The sequence below is a fragment of the Ascaphus truei genome, chromosome 8 (genome assembly GCF_040206685.1).
Source record: "Ascaphus truei isolate aAscTru1 chromosome 8, aAscTru1.hap1, whole genome shotgun sequence".
In the NCBI taxonomy this organism is placed as follows: Eukaryota; Metazoa; Chordata; class Amphibia; order Anura; family Ascaphidae; genus Ascaphus; species Ascaphus truei.
In genome coordinates, this window is record NC_134490.1 from 91,134,765 (window position 1) to 91,152,535 (window position 17,771).

The 17,771-nt window shown below is 40.9% G+C and overlaps 1 protein-coding gene across 2 annotated transcripts in view; it reads right to left on the reverse strand.

The window, feature by feature from the left end:
* Positions 1-17,550, reverse strand: part of PCDH15 (protocadherin related 15) — a 1,763,546-nt gene extending 1,745,996 nt beyond the window's left edge. Inside the window, exon 1 of one of the 2 annotated variants that reach the window (XM_075612935.1) lies at positions 8,143-9,017. The gene's annotated coding sequence lies outside the window, so the exon portion shown is untranslated. Of the gene's footprint in view, positions 1-8,142; positions 9,018-17,397 lie in introns of those variants that run through there. The other variant, XM_075612934.1, reaches the window with a different exon arrangement.
* Positions 17,551-17,771: the final 221 nt, after the last annotated feature.

Sequence of the window (17,771 nt, forward strand, 5' to 3'; positions counted from 1 at the left end):
TCACCCAGTCACTCCCCCACCCACCCAGTCACTCAGTCACTCACCCACCCAGTTACTCAGTCACCCACCCACTCAGTCACTCACCCACCCACTCAGTCACTCAACCCAGTCAATCACCCAGTCACCCACCCACCCAGTCACTCAGTCACCCACCCACCCACCCAGTCACTCAGTCACCCACCCAGTCACTCAGTCAACCCACCCAGTCACTCAGTCAACCCACCCAGTCACTCAGTCACCCACCCAGTCACTCAGTCACCCACCCACTCAGTCACTCAGTCAACCCACCCAGTCACTAACCCACCCACTGAGCTCTGAAGGGGGGGGAATTGGACATGTGAGGGGGGGGGGAACGGAGGTGTGAAGGGAGGAAGGGCCGGAGCTGTGAACGGGGGGGGGGGGAGGGGAACCCAGCTATTAACATGGGGACCACATATATCAGCTAGTGTATATATATATATATATATATATATATATATATATATATATATATATATATATATATATATATATATATATATAACTATATTTTTTTATATATATATATATATATATATATATATACACACAGAGGAAAAGTAGAAAGTAGCGCCAAAATGACGTGTTGAAATAATTGTGAAATATATAAAACCTAAAAAATAATATATAGGGGTTGTGATATTAATATAAATATGTGATATATAGGGAAGGGGGAGGAAGAGGATGGATAAAACCCGCTCAGCCACTGGATTACGAGAAAGAAATCTAGATGTGGTGCTATCAGGGATAGAAAGTGTACATGGAGAGACGCAGAACAGAATCCCTATTGATGCACTCACAAGATAGAAATCAAAAATAAAAAAGTTTTATTGATATTTGAAAACATAGACTAATTAAAACCTGATAATAGCGTATGTTTTGCCACAGCTAATCCTGGTGTGCTGTCTAAAGGCCTCTATTATACCCTATTTGATCACTGAGAACACTATCACCTAGGTGTCTTAATGAAGGATTTGTGTACACCGCCTTTCTCTAAATCCTCTGACTTATTAAATGTATTCTTTACAAATGTGTACATTCCATGCATACTGAGTGTGTAAACATCCTCAAATAAGAAATAATTGTGAGTTAAGATGAACCTAACAATGTCCAAAATGAAATTTGTATGTCTTTCAGGAATAGACAAGTCACAAATTGCTTGTTCTAAATTTACCCTTGTGAGTGAATTTTCAACCCCCCCCCCTCCAATAAATGTACTATTTTACGTAAGTGTCCCCAAGTGAAACCCCCACCCTTTAGGCGTGCTTCTTGCGTTGCTGTACAGTGTAGGTGCACTTGTAGAATGATACCTGCCCGGGGCTCCGACCCCGGGTTCCGCAGACTACAACAGGGAGTCCGTCCGGTCCGACGTCGTCCTCCGCCACCGCGTCGGGTGAATTCCGGCGTGGATAATATCATTTTAAGTCTCTGTGTCTTTGGTGGCGTTCTGAGCCCAGAACCCACCTCGCAGGTCTGCACTGCTTAGCACTGTTTCCCTGACTACCAAACAGATAATGGAGCAGAGTCCCTACCTAGGGCCTGTCCCTATAGCACAACAAGCTATCAATGTGGCTCAGGACATAACTGGGGCCTAGGGGGCTGCTTGTCTAATGCAGTGGGTCACAGACCCCTGCACTCACCTCCTACCCCTAGCTCCTCCTGGTCCTGACTAACGTGGGCTCCGCACGCGAAATGTATCAATCCCTGAGGGCAGGGAGATACTTCAGCCCTATTGGCTCCCTGGTGTCATGTGGTGCGCTCCTGGGCTCATGGGACATGTAGTCCCTTCCAAGAGCCTTCCCTGTTAGGCTAGTGCGGCGCGCACGATCACTGCGCATGCACAATGTCTCTGATCGCCGCCGCATCTCCTTCTGCACTGATAATGCGCGAAGCACAACATGGCAGCGCCCTGCACTGTCGGGCTGCCGCGGGGCCTCCGGAGCGCTCCCTCTTCGGCACCCACCCTCCAGAAGTGCCGGCGGGTCCGCCGCTTGGCTCCGGCGGTACTCGCCCTTGCCCCGGAGAGCGGAGGTCCGGGGCTACAATATATATATATATATATATATATAATCAGACAAGGGTCTCGTTACATCAAAGGCCGATATGGTAAAACTGCAGGGGGAAATTAAAATCTTTCTATGTAGCAAGTCATGACAGTTGTACCACAAAAAAATGTATTCTGTTTTTAACGCAGGCGCGATAAAGTTATCGGAAAGCGGCATAAAAAAAAAAAAAAAGGACTAAATACAGAATTTTTATAATAGTCATCAACTCCTGATACTTATCGGAAGCAGTCTAACGCTAAAAACACCACATGTTATCATCACCTACTCCAGGCTGGCATTAGTGGATAGTGATTAGCCCTATTGTGGCTATGTACAGTACAGATGTAGTAAAATTGACCGCCACATACCGACAGGCTGAAATCTGCGGCACCTGAAAGCAGTACATTAACACTGTTACTCATCCCGGGCCAGACATTCTGCAATAGCTGCGCAGAGGATTCCCAGAGAGAGAAGAAGGCTCTCTCCCTGTGTCCCTGAGCAGCTCTTACAACGATCCAATGTTTTATTATTTTTATTATTTTGATATGCTGTATTGAAGCAGGGGGGGTCTCTGGAGGTGAACTTCATTAATTTCAACTGTGGGGATCCCCTGCTTCCGGAGATACAAACCTCAGTAGTGGGTGCTGGTAGCGGATCCGGCTGGGGTTTTAAGATCCTGTGCAATGCCATGTACGCCCAACCGAAGCAGCTACCGCAGGGGGTCTCCGGAGCTGAAAATAACGGGGTTCACTTCCAGAGACCTCCTGCTTCAGTACAGTACAGTACAGTATATATATATATATATATATATATATATATATATATATATATATATATATATATATATATATATATATATTTAAACACAGTAAAACATTAAACATACATAAATTCAAATTACCCCCTTTTATTAACTCAGTGGCTAATTGCTGTTGTAATGAAGGGGTTAACCCCTCCCACTACCCCATGGGATGCTTAACCACCCCTCCGGGAGCAACTACCCCTTCACCCACCCCAACAAATCCCCCTTATATATGGTATACAGTACCTGCTAATGTAAAAGTGCCCTGCACTCACTCATGATGACCCTCCTCTTTATCTCTTCCCTACCCCCAGCTCGGAGTTACAAAACAGCTGTAACTTGTAATAAATGTTAAAGTTAAATACCTTCACACATTTTTTTACATTCATTTAAAAAGTTAATTTCCTTTTTTTCCTACTGAACAAATATTTATCGCAATAACTATTATTACAACACTTATTTTTATATTATTATTGTAAGAGCTTTATTGTTATTGCCCAAACCAAGCCAACTATCACTGCCATCTCTTCTATCTTGGTTTCTTTTTTGCACTCTCTAAAACATGTCATATACCCTCTATGTTCTTTTCTCATTCATGTCTCCCATTTCTCTCCTCCTTGTGATTTTATTCCTAAATAAACATATTTTCTGATCTCTTGTCCAAGTCTGTCTTCATTTACCCATTATTTAAGCCATCCATAAGCGAAGAACGGACTATTCATAAAAGTATGAAATGCATAAAAACGTGAATATGGCCATACAGTACCATTCTGTCATTCATATCAAGACCTACCTCTACCTGCCTTTATTAATACATTATTCCAAACAATCCCTGCATATTCTTCCACATCCAATAACATGCGGCTAATTGACCTAAAGATATATATTTGTTTGAGAAGAACTACATCTGAAGAGACCTTGACAGGACCCAAGATGGAGCAACTGCTTGAAAAGACAAGAGAATTCCTTTTATGGATATTGTTTGTTAATTAGGATGGTGATCCAGCTATTTCTGCTTTCTCTTAAAGTGACACCCAGGTCAGAGTATTAATGATGTTTCTACACCTTGTTTCTGCTGCATTTTACGCTGAAGAACATTGTCAGCGGACAGTGTATTTTTCTTTTTAAATTTGTCTAGCCAACTATTCTAGATCAATAACTCTTTACCACATTATTATTATTGATTTGTTAAGTCACTAACATTTAACAGTATAGTAGAATGGAAAGACAATCTTTAACAACTCGAATAAAAATAGCATACTGTGTACTAAAAAATAGGCAAAGGAGGTCACTGCTCCAAAAAGCTTAAAATCTAAAAATCAACATTTCATTTTAGCTACCACTATAATGAAATAGAGTTACACATTCCTACAACCACATCACATTTACCACAATTAAGGGTACAGAAACTTTAATGAAGAGCCTGTTAGTGCCTTGTATTTTATAGTGGCCTATTGTGACAAAGCACCTTCCTTGTCTGTGCTCTGGACCGCTCTGATCCTCTCCCGGGCGTAAAGGTATCGGTAAGCGACAGTCTTCTTACCTGCCGTCCTCCTTCTGAACTGCAGCATCAAATGACGCCACGGCCATCACCAACGTGATGTCATGGCGTCTGGTTGCCATGCCGTAGCGTCAAATGACATTGTGTTATCATGGCAATGTGTGCCTAGGTATCATCAATAAATACAGTACTGATGTCCGCAAGCTGATATCTAAAGTGCTCCAACAAGATTCATAGCTTTTCTTTCAAAAGGCTCATCATGGCTCTGATAGTGAAACCAGGGTGGCTCAAAGCTAATGACAAGGAGCTGTTAGTTGGCCCTCTGGGCAAGAGGAGCAATGACAACGTATCTCTGCGTATACCTCTAGCCAATACATTTTTTTAAGAACTCTACCTAGGGTTTTGTCCCTTGTAAACAAATGGCTGTGTGCCAAATCTAGCTCAGGTCTTCGTACTTGACATACTAGTAACTGTTCTAGATTCTTCTCTGCTGTTGGAATTATTATGTATAGCAGGTCATTTTTAAAAAAAACGTAATACGGTCCAGAAGCTTTTACTTTCCCCTCAACCAGAACCCCATTTACTTCTGCTTGTTCTGTTCCAAGGTTATGGAGGTAGAAGGTCCTTGACTTGAACAACCCCAACTTGTTCCCCAATTCTTCAGATACAAATTGTCCGGAGACAGATAATGCTTGTGACTTTTGGGGGGTTGCCCCTGCCTCATGGGTTTGAACATTCCACTCCAGTCTGCTTACCCGCCAAGGCTTCCTCCAGCCCCTTCATTGTGTGTGTGTTTGGGGTGGTAATCAGCCTAGCTACCCACCCAGTTAGATAGGGCATAAACAGTAATGTCTAGTTATTCTCCAAAAATGGAACAGGTTTTTCTTTTATGTTGTTTTTACATTGTTAAAGGAACAGGCAATAAAGCCTTATATTAATTTCACCCTAAAACGGTCTCCATTCTCATACCTCCACACACATCCCTTACACTAACACTTGAGGATCACCCAAGTTTTTTTTCACCTTCGGATTATGGTTACCATGTCTTTCATTGATTGGTTTGCCAGGCTCCTTTCCAAGCTTATACCATTATTCATGCACTCTCCCCGTTACAGCTCTGCCAGACACTTCCATAGTATCAGTTTTCAGGACTGGAGTTCATCTCTTATAGTGGCCCCAATTCTCATTCTGGATCCATGAAAGCTCTTTAGTGGCTGGTGTCATTCTACCAGCATCACACTCTTGTCATTGGAGTCAGAAGCATTTTGTTCAATCCATTCAAGTAAGCCTGGAGGTAACCCTCAATAATTTTGGCAAGACTGTTGATTTCTGGCTGAAGGCACTTCTGTGTCAAATGAATAAGGTTGAACATTTGGGAATGAGGAGTCTTGTCTTCCAGGTGCTTCCGTGTATAGAACTTCTGTGCCCGGATGGCTGCATTTACTTTGGCTCTGATGAGAATTTCTGCCTTCGGGCCAGGATACTGTGCAGCATCATTAAAATTAAGTTGTAGTAAGCCTTTTGCGCTTCACAATATAGGCATGAGTATACCAGCCCATTGTTCCAGGTCGCAGGCCTCCCTACTAGCGGTTCTCTCGAATGCCAGATGGTAGGCCTCAATATCATTCTCTGTAGTCATTTTTTTTTACTGGCCCTGGTCACATGATGTGCCTGCATGCAGTTAGTGCCCAAAGTGCTTGGTTTGGGAAGAGCTTACTCCATTTGCATAGCCACTTCCAGTAATGTAGATCCAGTAATGTAGGTGAAGGCCAGTTGTTTAGCAATTCATGAGGTTTATTCAATGTACTGGGTACATGTTATTAGTTGAAAAACATACAGTACAAGCTTCCTGCTTACAAAAATGTCCCAGTTTGTTTGAGTCCTGTGTGCAGGTTTCTTTGCTCTGTTGGCAACCACTTCCTCCCTGTCTGTAGCCTGCAGTCTTGTTTTCCTGGTCCCTCTTTCCCTACTGCCAAAGCAGATTTTAAAAACAGAGTCTGACTATCTCAGGTGTGGCCAATTAGTCAAGGCTAACAGTACCACTGCTTTACCAAGGAAAAGGGGCTTTAGACATCCTTCTGCTCACATAATCTCTCTCTCTCTCTCTCTCTCTCTAAAATACGAAAGAAGTATTTAACTTTATTTGTGAACTTATGAACTTGATGGAACATATGAAGGATCAATTAAGTATTTTTACAAGAGTAGTATAAATCTACAACACTACTTTAAGAATTAGGTCTCATTTTACTCATTTCTAACAGAATTCTCTGGAGGCTATCAGTGACCAACTGCTGTAATAGAAGTATTGTTGTAATATATGCAGGATTGTATATACACACACAGTATACAGTAGAACTCCTATAACCATAAGTATTGAAAGTTGCATTCGCACAAATCTTATCAGCATTTATAAGCCAGTCTTTGTTTTTTAATAAAATGCACCTGTCCTCATGAGATCTCTGCAGATGTGATGTTATCATGGTCCTACAGTGCTCACAAACAACAATTCTTTGATAAACAGCTCTTTCAATGCAGTCCAAATGTAAAAAAAAAAAAAAAAAGCAACATGTGGCACGAGCCCCCCTCCTGAATGTTAAACAGAATTGAGAAATTAAAGGAAATTGTTGAGGGACAAACTGTTTGCATTTCCATACGGACTCAGTGATCCAGATTATGAGAAGCCTCCCTTTGACACATCTCTAAAACAACAGGGGAAGCATTCATTAGCTGGACTTGCCATTAGAAAGATGCACTTCATTAAGCCCACTGCTGTCTCAGAGTATACATAAAACAGTTTTTAATTCAACTTTGAACACTCAGACATTTCATTCAGGGAGTACTGACAATGAAATGTACTGTACAACTGCCACAGTAAGGGGACTCTTACACCCTAATAGAAGCAGGAAAACGAGAAACATGATTCAGTTGCTGTAATCATTATAATCACTGTCTTGTTATACAAGCAACAAGCTCAAATACTCAAAACACTCAGTTCCTGTTCTAAAAACCATCATGTTAAATTCCCCCTAACGTATCACATTATCTGCTTAAGCACAAATATTGACTGTCTAAACAGTATTAAATCGATAAGGCTCTGTACAGTCCTTTACATACCCAAATGTATAGCAAAAATACATAAGACATGTCTTATTTTAAAGCTAAACTAAGCATTTCAGGAAGCATAGTAAATACTATAGTAGACTGTTCAACTGAGTGCTTCAAAGTGCTACATGATAAAATAAAATCACCCAGAAAGCAAACATCTGAAACAAAAACATCCTTAAATGTGGCCAGTATTTGCATAATTCAGTTATACTGTACATATCCCTTACCTAACTCGTACATGAAATGTGTAATTATGAAAAAAAAAAAAAATGAGAAGTATCGTTTTCCTGTATACATTTCAGATACTAAATAAATACATGAACAAAGAATGTATTCACGATAGCTACACATCCACAACACTATCTAATGAATAAGGGATTCTGTATGGGACATTGAATGCCCTATCACATACAGTACACTCTACAGTAAGTGAATTGGGCAGTCACACATTCAATCAGATAACTGCAAAGTTTGCTCCAACTTTCCTGCTTACCATGAACAATAACTTGGGAGACCCGGAGAAAAGAATGGGGGCTGGAGCTCCTTCATTCAATTGATCCAGTATATTGAAAAACACACTTCATCTTATCTCACCGTTACAATGTTTCCTCGGTGAAATGTATAAGCATCTTCATATAAGAGTTGTAATTCAACATTGGAAAAGACCTTACCTTTAGTAAAGATAGGATGTTTAATATGCAGAAATCCGTGTTTTAATATCATAACCCACGTATTGGCATAGCTTTAAATGAGTATTTTCTTTGGAGATGCAGATGTCTGTATTTTATAATGTATCCAAATGTTGTCCCTTATTTCTCTCTCCCAGGTTGTCCCAGCTTCCTCCCTTGGGTGAGCAGACTAGTATCCCATGCTTAGGACCAGCACTCTTCATCCTCAGTCAGAACAGCCTGCAGGCGAGGGCTTCATTATAATCGCAAGAGTGCTCTCACTAAATTCTAGTCTTTCTCCTAGGACTCTGCACCTCTACAACCAAGGAGGATTAGGTGGTCGCAATCCGATCACACGAAAGGCACCAGTGTGTGTGTGTGTATATTATATTATATATTATATATATACATTAATTATAGTGTGTTCTCATTTAAAGAGCTTCTCCCTTGGAAACCTTGCTAAGAAAATAAAATGTATCCAATCCAGGGTTACAGTATCTTGCTTCAGACGGCGATCAGTACAGACAATATCACCAGGCAGCGTTTGCTAGATTGCATCCTCTTGCCTCCGCACAGCTTCTCTATGGAGCAGGAATGTGGCTGGTGCTCACTGGAGCTAGCGGCAGGTGAAACACGCTTGTGTCCTTTCGTCAATCCAATGATTAACTCCACCCTCTGCCATCTGATCTCACTAAACGTGACAATTACTGGAGCGGCTCCTGCTAGAGGTACCGGGGTGTGGGCAGCGAGGGAAGCACATCTGAGCCGGACAGATTATGTGTGACTACTACAGTTACAGAAGGATAGCATGCCATCTGATACCATGTGGTCATATGGTGAGCACGTTGTATATGTTTCACAGAGCAAACGAGAAGAGGCTTCCTATTATTGTGCATTAGTATACTGAGTGTTTTCTTGTGCAGCAATACGGGGGGGGGGGGGGAGGGTTGTGTGTATAGAAGCACATGCAGCTTAATATTTGATGCACATTGGTTAATAATATATGCTTGATATCAGCTGGACGATACTGTGTGCCATGCTGATGTGATCGTTATGCCATTATTGGATTGATACATTTTGTTTGCAACACACATGATTGATATACTCCAATAAAGTCAATAATTAAATTGTAACAGCAAACTGCTTCGTTATTCTCCCAGTATCTTAATCTGAGCTGATGTTTTATAACTTTATTATTTTCCTTTTAAGCATTAGGGCAATGCAGCAAGATTCCACAGCGGAATATAAAAATCCAGAGTATGTGTGTCTGTGTGTGTGTGTGTATATACACACACACACACACACACACACACACACACACACACTATATTAAAAAATGAATAGACAATACTGTTCTGTGGCTAATAAAATGCTTTTATTTGTGCGAGCTTTCGAGATACACTGATATAATTTATATATATATATATATATATATATATATATATATATATATTTATGTTTTTTTTTTTATTAAAAACACAGTACTCTTTTCTCCTTACTAAAAAACTAATAACTGTGAACAATAGTTGGATCACTAAAGAACAATTTTCCAAAAGCACTGAAGCAGGCAAGCTCTTCTGCTAACATGGATTCTTCTGCCCTCTATCTGTAGATAACTGCGCAGCATGTAGATTGCAAGGGCTCTAACACATCAGCAATTAGTAGTTCTGTTCTCATAGCAAATGCTTGTGATGTCTCAGCAGGATCATCACACCAATTTTTACTAGCAGGTGTTATAGCCTAAAAAACGAAATGTGTCGTTAATTAACAACACTAGTGTTCGGATCTTTTGTGTCCAATCAGCCTCATGTACTGTATCTATGTTTTCCTTTATCTCAATTACATAACAAATTGTAGAAAGGAACAATAGCTAAAATCCATTTACAAAGTTCTTTGACAAGAAAATCATTTATTTGTACAATCCAGAAATACAAACAATGCATTCAGTTAAATCTATTGGATGAAACCACAAACAAATTGCACCTGCCAGGCAAAAGATAGAAATGAAAGAGAAATATATTTTCTCTCAAGGCACAGTCAGTTAATTATGCTGTACTTAAGATAAAATGTGCTTGATCACTAAGACATACAAGTGAAGACAAAAGGAAAACATGTTCCCTTCAAATTAATTTTCTCTCTCACTTGCCAGTTTTCTTTTTTAAGAGGAAAACAAGTTCTAAAAGTTGTTTCTCTCTAATATTAGGTCTAAGGAAAATTGAAGTTCTTAAAATGAAAAAAACACTTCTGTGAGCTTCAGTTTGTCATTTCTTTTGGCAGCAAATTGTAGTGTGTTCAAAAAAAGTGCATTAAATAGGAAACATTTTTATTTTCTTTTACATGGTTGCTTTTAGTGACAGTTTTATCGTGTGTGTGCTTGGGGTCAGGATATCGAAGTATTTTGCATCTAGAAGTGTTAAAGAAATTTGAAAACACAGATACAGTATAATAAATGCATTTATTACTTTCTAATTAATTTTTTTGCCATTGTGGGTTTCAATTTTTAGTGCCGCAAGCAAAAATGAGAATAGAGTACATGCAAATATTACTTTTTTATACTGTACTACAAAGATCAAACCCTGTTATAGAAACATAACAATTCCCGATTATCGGTACTTGTCGGTAGTCAAAACCAAAAAGATTTGGCAAACATTCTTGTCATATCAGTAGCCAGGCACACAATCAATTTGACATTTGATGAGCAGCGAGCATTTAAGGAGATCATTTACCAATGGCTGTACAGTTCCTGTACTACACTGGAAAATGGGCCAAAATTTGATGTTGCAACATGTCATAGTTTGGAAGTACTTAATCTATTGTATACTGACTATGCTTTGTTTGGCCCCTGTCTCTCTATTTACTTATAAAAGAAAGTAAGTCTGTTGAATGGTTTTGATTTACAGTGTTTGAATTCAATACTTGTTTCATAGAACATAGAATTTGACAGCACATAAGAACACTTGGACCACCTAATCGGCCCATTTTCCTATCTGCTGTAAAACCTCAGACCCCATTTGATCCTTTGCTTTCTTTCATATTTAGCATACCCTTGTGTCCATCCCAAACATTTTTTTTTAATTCCCTTACCATATTAGCCTCTATCAAATGTTGGCAGGCAATTCCACAAATCCATCAACGTTCCTGCGAAGTCCTGCACTTCCTCACATTTCTCCAGGGCCTGGCGGTCTCCAGCTTCAGAGTATGTTAAGGTTAGGATTATCATCACAGATAATGTTTAGACTCTGACTGGGATTTATCTAGGTTTGTATCACACCCTGATTTTGAGGTATTTGCCTGAATGGCAGTTACAGCAGCATTGGGGTGCGATACCCCATGTCAGGGGTGCGCAAACTTCCTGAGCTGCGCCACCCTTTCTGGCAGCCGCAGCATTCGCGCCCCCTCTCCATGGACCCGGCATCAAATGACTCCGCTGCGTCATTTGACGCTGTGTTGCCATGGCGACATGTCACTGAAGAGCCGGCAGGGAGCAGTTAAGGGAGTTAGAGAGGCCTCACGCCTCCCCCGGCATTTAATTTAAATGCCTTGGGGAATAGTGCCGGGCCTCTGTAACTGCCGCACCCCCCCTAGAAATTCTTGTGCCTCCCCTGGAGGGCACGCCCCCCAGTTTGCGCACCCCTGCTCTATGTCACATCTTGATAAATCCCCGTCTGAGTGGCACACAGTACACTTTCCTGGTTTTGTACTAGTGGTTATAGTGGATACTCTATAACTTGAGTACTTCTACTAATAATCTGGAACAGTAGACATTTTGAGATGATATATTTGGTTTAACTAGTACAACTGATGTAGCAAGACTTACGCTCTCGATTACCGTGATTTGGAGTAGCTAATGTGGCTACAGATCTCACAGCAAGGAGGGCATGGCCCAGCACAGAATACATTTCCCAGAAGGATTACCACTGCAGATGTCCCTGCTTCTGAATGGGACTCCCACAGCATTAATCCTACTGGGCCAGCCACCAGTCTAAAGAGCTTCAAAAGAGAGAGGCAGAATCTCTTGGTGTCTCGCTGTGCAGCTCATAGAGTAGTTGTCACTATTTTTTTACATAGGTTTGAAGCAGGGGGTCTTCAGAGCTCCTGCGTCACGACCCACTTGACCGGGACATTTAAACTTCTCCGATATACCAGCACCCCCTACGAGGTCTGTTATTCAGGAGACAATGGGCCAATGGACCGCAAGTAATGGGGTTCAGCTTCAGACACCCCCTGCTTCAAACCCATGTGAAAAAATAATAATTAAAAAAAAACTTAATGATCTTAGTGGCTAACTGCTAAGGTAATGAAGGGGTTAACCCCTCCTGCCTCCCACTTGCCCTGCCCCCAAATAAACATAACCCCCCTCTAGACTAATGCCCAATATGCCGGTTCTCCAAAGGTGGTGTCACGGTTGTGCTCGCCACAAACCAGGACCGGACCACGGGGCTGAGGTGGGGTTACATAATCACCGTAGGAAAGACTTGCTGATCAGTTCCACAATCACAATTATCAGTGCCTAAATACTATATAAGGTTCAGCTACAGGCGCTCAATAACAAACAAAAAGAGTGTAAATATGTCCCCTGATTGACCCCAAAGTAGTTCAAATACAACCTTGGAGTCCAATCATTTGAAATTTGAGACCAAAAACAGTCCAGACTGCTGAAAAAAATCGAGGAGGGTGCTGCTTTCTCAGATGGAAGTACTAACCCAGTACTTCAGTGATAACTGCAAAGGATGAGAAGAAAAGAAAGCGCACACTTCCTGGTGCAAATAAGGTTTTACTAGGTTAAAATCACAGAAAAAAAATCAATCAACAATACACTCACAAACATCCGGTCAGTTTAGGCAGTATGTGGTAATCCACAGATGCGTGCTGGAGTTGTGCAGGGTTCTCTTTGCGTGGGGATACTATGCCAGCTGCTACAGCGCGTCCGCTGCCTGCTTCCGCCCCCCAGGGGTTGGAGTGCCCTTCCGTGTCACGTGACGGCTTCAGACTGCATCACTGACCGGATGTTTGTGAGTGTATTGTTGATTGATTTTTTTCTTTGATTTTAACCTAGTAAAACTTTATTTGCACCAGGAAGTGTGCGCTTTCTTTTCTTCTCATCCTTTACATAATCACCGGCCTGAGACCACGTAGACGGATTGCGCAGTCGTAGTCGCACATAGCAGGGTCAGGATTGGAGAAGGCAGCATCATCGTTATTCAGGCATGAGTTCGGCAACAGGTAGACGGGAGCTCTCCGCTTCAGTGTAGGAGCGTGAGTGTGGGAGTGACCTCTGCACTAGGAGCGGCCTTGGCCCAAGACGCCGGTCTCTGTAGGAGGAGATTGCCGTCTGGCCGAAGAACGCCTTGGGGCAGCGCTGGGGAAAAAACAGCGCTTCAGCACAGAAGTCCAAAACAGGCCTCTGTGTGGAGAGTAGCAGCAGGTCTCAGGATACACAGGAACTAATAACGAGATCTAATAACGAGAACTAGAGAGGTTAGTACACAAACAAGGCAAGCCAGGAGGCTTGTGGCAGAACACAGTAACATCCAGAGAAGGATTATGCTTGGCACTGAATCAGTGCCAAAGCCCAGCATATAAAGGGTGACGAGCCAATCAGAGGAGGGAGGTGTGTGAGCATGCCTCCAATGACGGAGCACAGGGCTGAAGCTGCAATGAGAGGCAGCACATGTGCCATTGATTGCCAGAGGGAGACTTTGTAATCTACAGAGGTCTGCAAGGCTATAAGCAAAGCCAGGAGCGGATTCCTTACAGGTGGCTAATACTGGTTTTGGGCCATAACCTAAAAAAACACATTCATCAAAAAAGAACGTAAAAACATAAAATCATTGATTGTCACTGTGGATATACAAGCCTTCTCAATGGAGACCCCAAATTTGCAATCAATATTAATATATAATATATATTTTTTTACAATATTAAAATACATTCATAATTTAACTTCATTACCTTTTTAGTAGCGAATCACTAAGCTTACCCCCTCAGGAGGTTTAGCAACCAACTCCGGGGGAATAACCCCATTCATCCACTCCCCTAACCCTAACAAACACCATAATTTCAGGTCAGGGGGAACCCCTGCTTCCCGAGATTCAGACCTGTGTAGGGGGTGCCGGTATCAATGTGCTGTATATATGTCCTGGCCACGTGGGTCATGACAGGAGATTTAAACTGGCAGGAGATCTGTCACTTCCTACAGAGATCTGAACCTCGAGAAGCATGGGGTCCCTGGACCTAAAAAGAATGGTGTTCAGCTCTGGAGACCCCATACTTCAAACCTACTGTATGTAAAAAAAAAAAAAAACAGTGGAGGGTGAGCAGCAGTGTTCTCTCCCCAGCTCATGGCCCATCAAGTGATAGATAAATGCTGTGGGGTCCCATTCAAAAGTATGGAACCTTGCAATGTTATCCCTTCAGGGCAGCAATAATCACTGTTCTTGGGGCCACGATTGGGCCGCATTTGGAGGCATTTTTCCTCACATTCATGGAGAGCGTAATTATACCAAAAACTGCAGAGTTGCAGAGTGATCTGGTGATGTCGTGCGCATGAAAAACAAATGAAACAAATGAAACAAAACCATGAAGAGTGCACATACCAAGAGCGACGTAAGCGGCACTACATACTGTAGAGCGTTTTGTCTCTTGAGAAGATTTGAGATTTTGTTTTTTTCACACTGCGGCCACATCACGTGATTTGCATGGTCAATCACAGTGCATCTTTAACAAACCAGGAAGTGAAGAACTTGAAAAACATGTCTCCTTCAATAGCGATACATAGCTCTTCTGCATGTGCACTTGTAGCAAGGCTGTAAGGATCTGTGAGTCCCGCTACCCTCTGCGCGCTTCTCGCTTACCTCAGCCTGCTATTGGGTGCACTGCTTCCCCCGCCTCCTGCGGGGTCATGTCAACTGGGCCATCTACCAGCCACTGGTCTACGGGCATGCGCGTGTCACGCACAAGTATTAATACAGACTCCTCGGGCCCCGCCTCTGGGTTGCGCCCTTGCTGCCTATCTAATCCAGACCACGGCTAAGTACCTCCTATGATCTGCTACTCTCCTACCCCGACCCGGCTACCTCGACCAATCTACACTCCAGACACGCCCATGCGGCTGTGGTTTTGTGTAATATCAAATCCCCACCTCGGCCTCGCGGTCACACCTTGATTGTGGTGAGCACTCCGTTACAACGGCTATGATGACGTCACCTGATCGCTTTGAGCTCTACAGTTTTTGGTATAAATGAGGCCTAAGTATGGCTACATCTGTATTTCATCTATGTAGTTCTTAAGTTGGGTTGTTGATTTTAATATATAAATTTCTCAGGTTTTATTGTTTCCTCTGATAAGATATTGTAGAATTTATTGTGATATGCTGAACAACACTGCCATTGAATCCCATTGAATCTCTGATACACTGTTTTATAATAGGATATGTTTTATTATCTGGGCAAACAATCTCACTTGCTACTGTACATTTGTATCACTAGAAGAAATCTATGAAGAACTGTTGTGTGCATCCATAGAGGTATCAGAACCTCTAGCAAATTGAACTTTATATTATTTTCACTTTATTGTTGGAAAGGTTTCAGGTACCATGAGATCCATGTATAATACAACAATTGATGTTAGAAATAAACTAAAGATTATGTTAAGAATGTATATTTTATTTATAACATGTTAATGAGCTTTTGCGCATGATTACACAATACAGCATGTCAAGTGATTTGTACCATACTCATAAAAAAGTAGATTTGGATCATAGGCCTCTGACAATCCTCTTTTCTGAAGATTTAAGAAGAGTTTTATCAGACTTTTATATTGTGTCACCAGAGCCACATGCAGCAATATTACATGTGTCATTCACCTGATGACAGTAAGAAAAGTTAAAAATAGGTAGCAATTTGCATGTAAAGTGACATGTCAGTGGAGAGTATTTGTAAAATAAATTGTCTACTGACAGCTATCTCTTACCGTAGCCAAAAACAGGGTTAAAGAAAACATGATTATTATTCTGACTATAAGAGGTGTAAACTAGAGCACAGGGAACTTGATTTCACAAAGACTTGCAATCTGTCCATCTGTTCACAGTCAGGGATTAAATTAAATCCCAGTGAGCCTCTATATTCAGAAATCCACGGAACAGTAGTAATTTGTTATTAAGCAAATTAATTGCTTTGACGCTTCTACATATTGATATGGTATATTTTCAGGGTAAATGAGTCACTTATTTTTTAAACGTATAGACATATTCAATCCATGTAAATGGTAGGTGCAAGACATCTGACGTGTGTATATATACAAAAATGTCAGGCCCATTTACATACAAGCTGGTATGTCTAATACAGGAATAAAAGTCCACCAATCTCAATGCATATTTAATGTATGTGATAGGGCCCTAGAAAGAAGTAAAAAACAGAACTGAGAAGGACATAAAGGCTTATTTTGTTTCCTAGCAATGACACATACAATCTGTTTAAACAATTATTACATTATTATTAACCTTCATAGAATGCTCTTACATGGGTCTAAAAGATAGATCTATTGTGTAAACAATAATGAACTGCGATGACAATAATAGTTGAAGACGAGAGTGATTTCCGACACACACACACACTGAAACACATTTGTGGCTACATCTCCATTACCTTTCAAAGAACCTGAGACGTAAAAACATTTATGTGCAATATCCTATTTCATTCTTTATAAATTATCGATATGTATCGCAGGAATATAAGTAATGAATTGCACCTTAATAAGCATTTATTTTCCAAATCTCTGACTCTGTGCAGAATTGTGTATGATGTGGAATTTAAAATATACATAGATAAAATCAATCCAGATTGTTAATGTCATAAAAGGAAAGTAAAACAAGATGAGCTGATTTTAAACCTAGAAGCTCTTAACTTGCAATATTATATCTACATCAACTATATGATACATTAGAATAAATAAATAAGTCCTGCCAATTTGTATAACATTTCGTGTCCATATCATGAAAAGAAGGGGCAAGTTAAAGCTAAGAAATAAGCTGATTTCATTATGTATTATATCAATATTGAAATATACACGTTTAAGTAATACCATTATGTCAGAAACAAATATTGCCAACGTACTGTAAGAGCTACAAAAGTAAGTCAACATACATTAATAATATCTCATATGGCACTGATGCAAGAGATTCAAACAGTCTTTCCTAAGATCACCATCAATTCATTACAATTCAAGTTTACTAGAAGCCTTAACGTTGGTAAATCTAACCTGGATCAATTTCCCTGTAGATCTGTCAGCATTCTTCGTGTAGTTTCACTTTTGGGAATGTCTCTGTATGTATCTCACCGTGAATAGTCAGGTGAAAACGTGGCTGTCTTTTTTTTTCCTCTGCAGAGAAGCTTGGACAGCAAATTACCTTTATTGTGCTATCCACAACTAAATCCCAAAGAAGATTAAATATATAACTGCCAAGCTGGGTCTTAAAGCCTACTAACTGGCAGCCATTTCGTTTCTGTTTCAACACACTAAGATCTGTATGCCGAAATTATGAACTGGAATAATAGTTAAGCATGTTATTAAATTGAAAGCAAGCCAGGAAAGAACGCCAACATGCTTTTTATCATATTGCTCTTTAAGGTCAA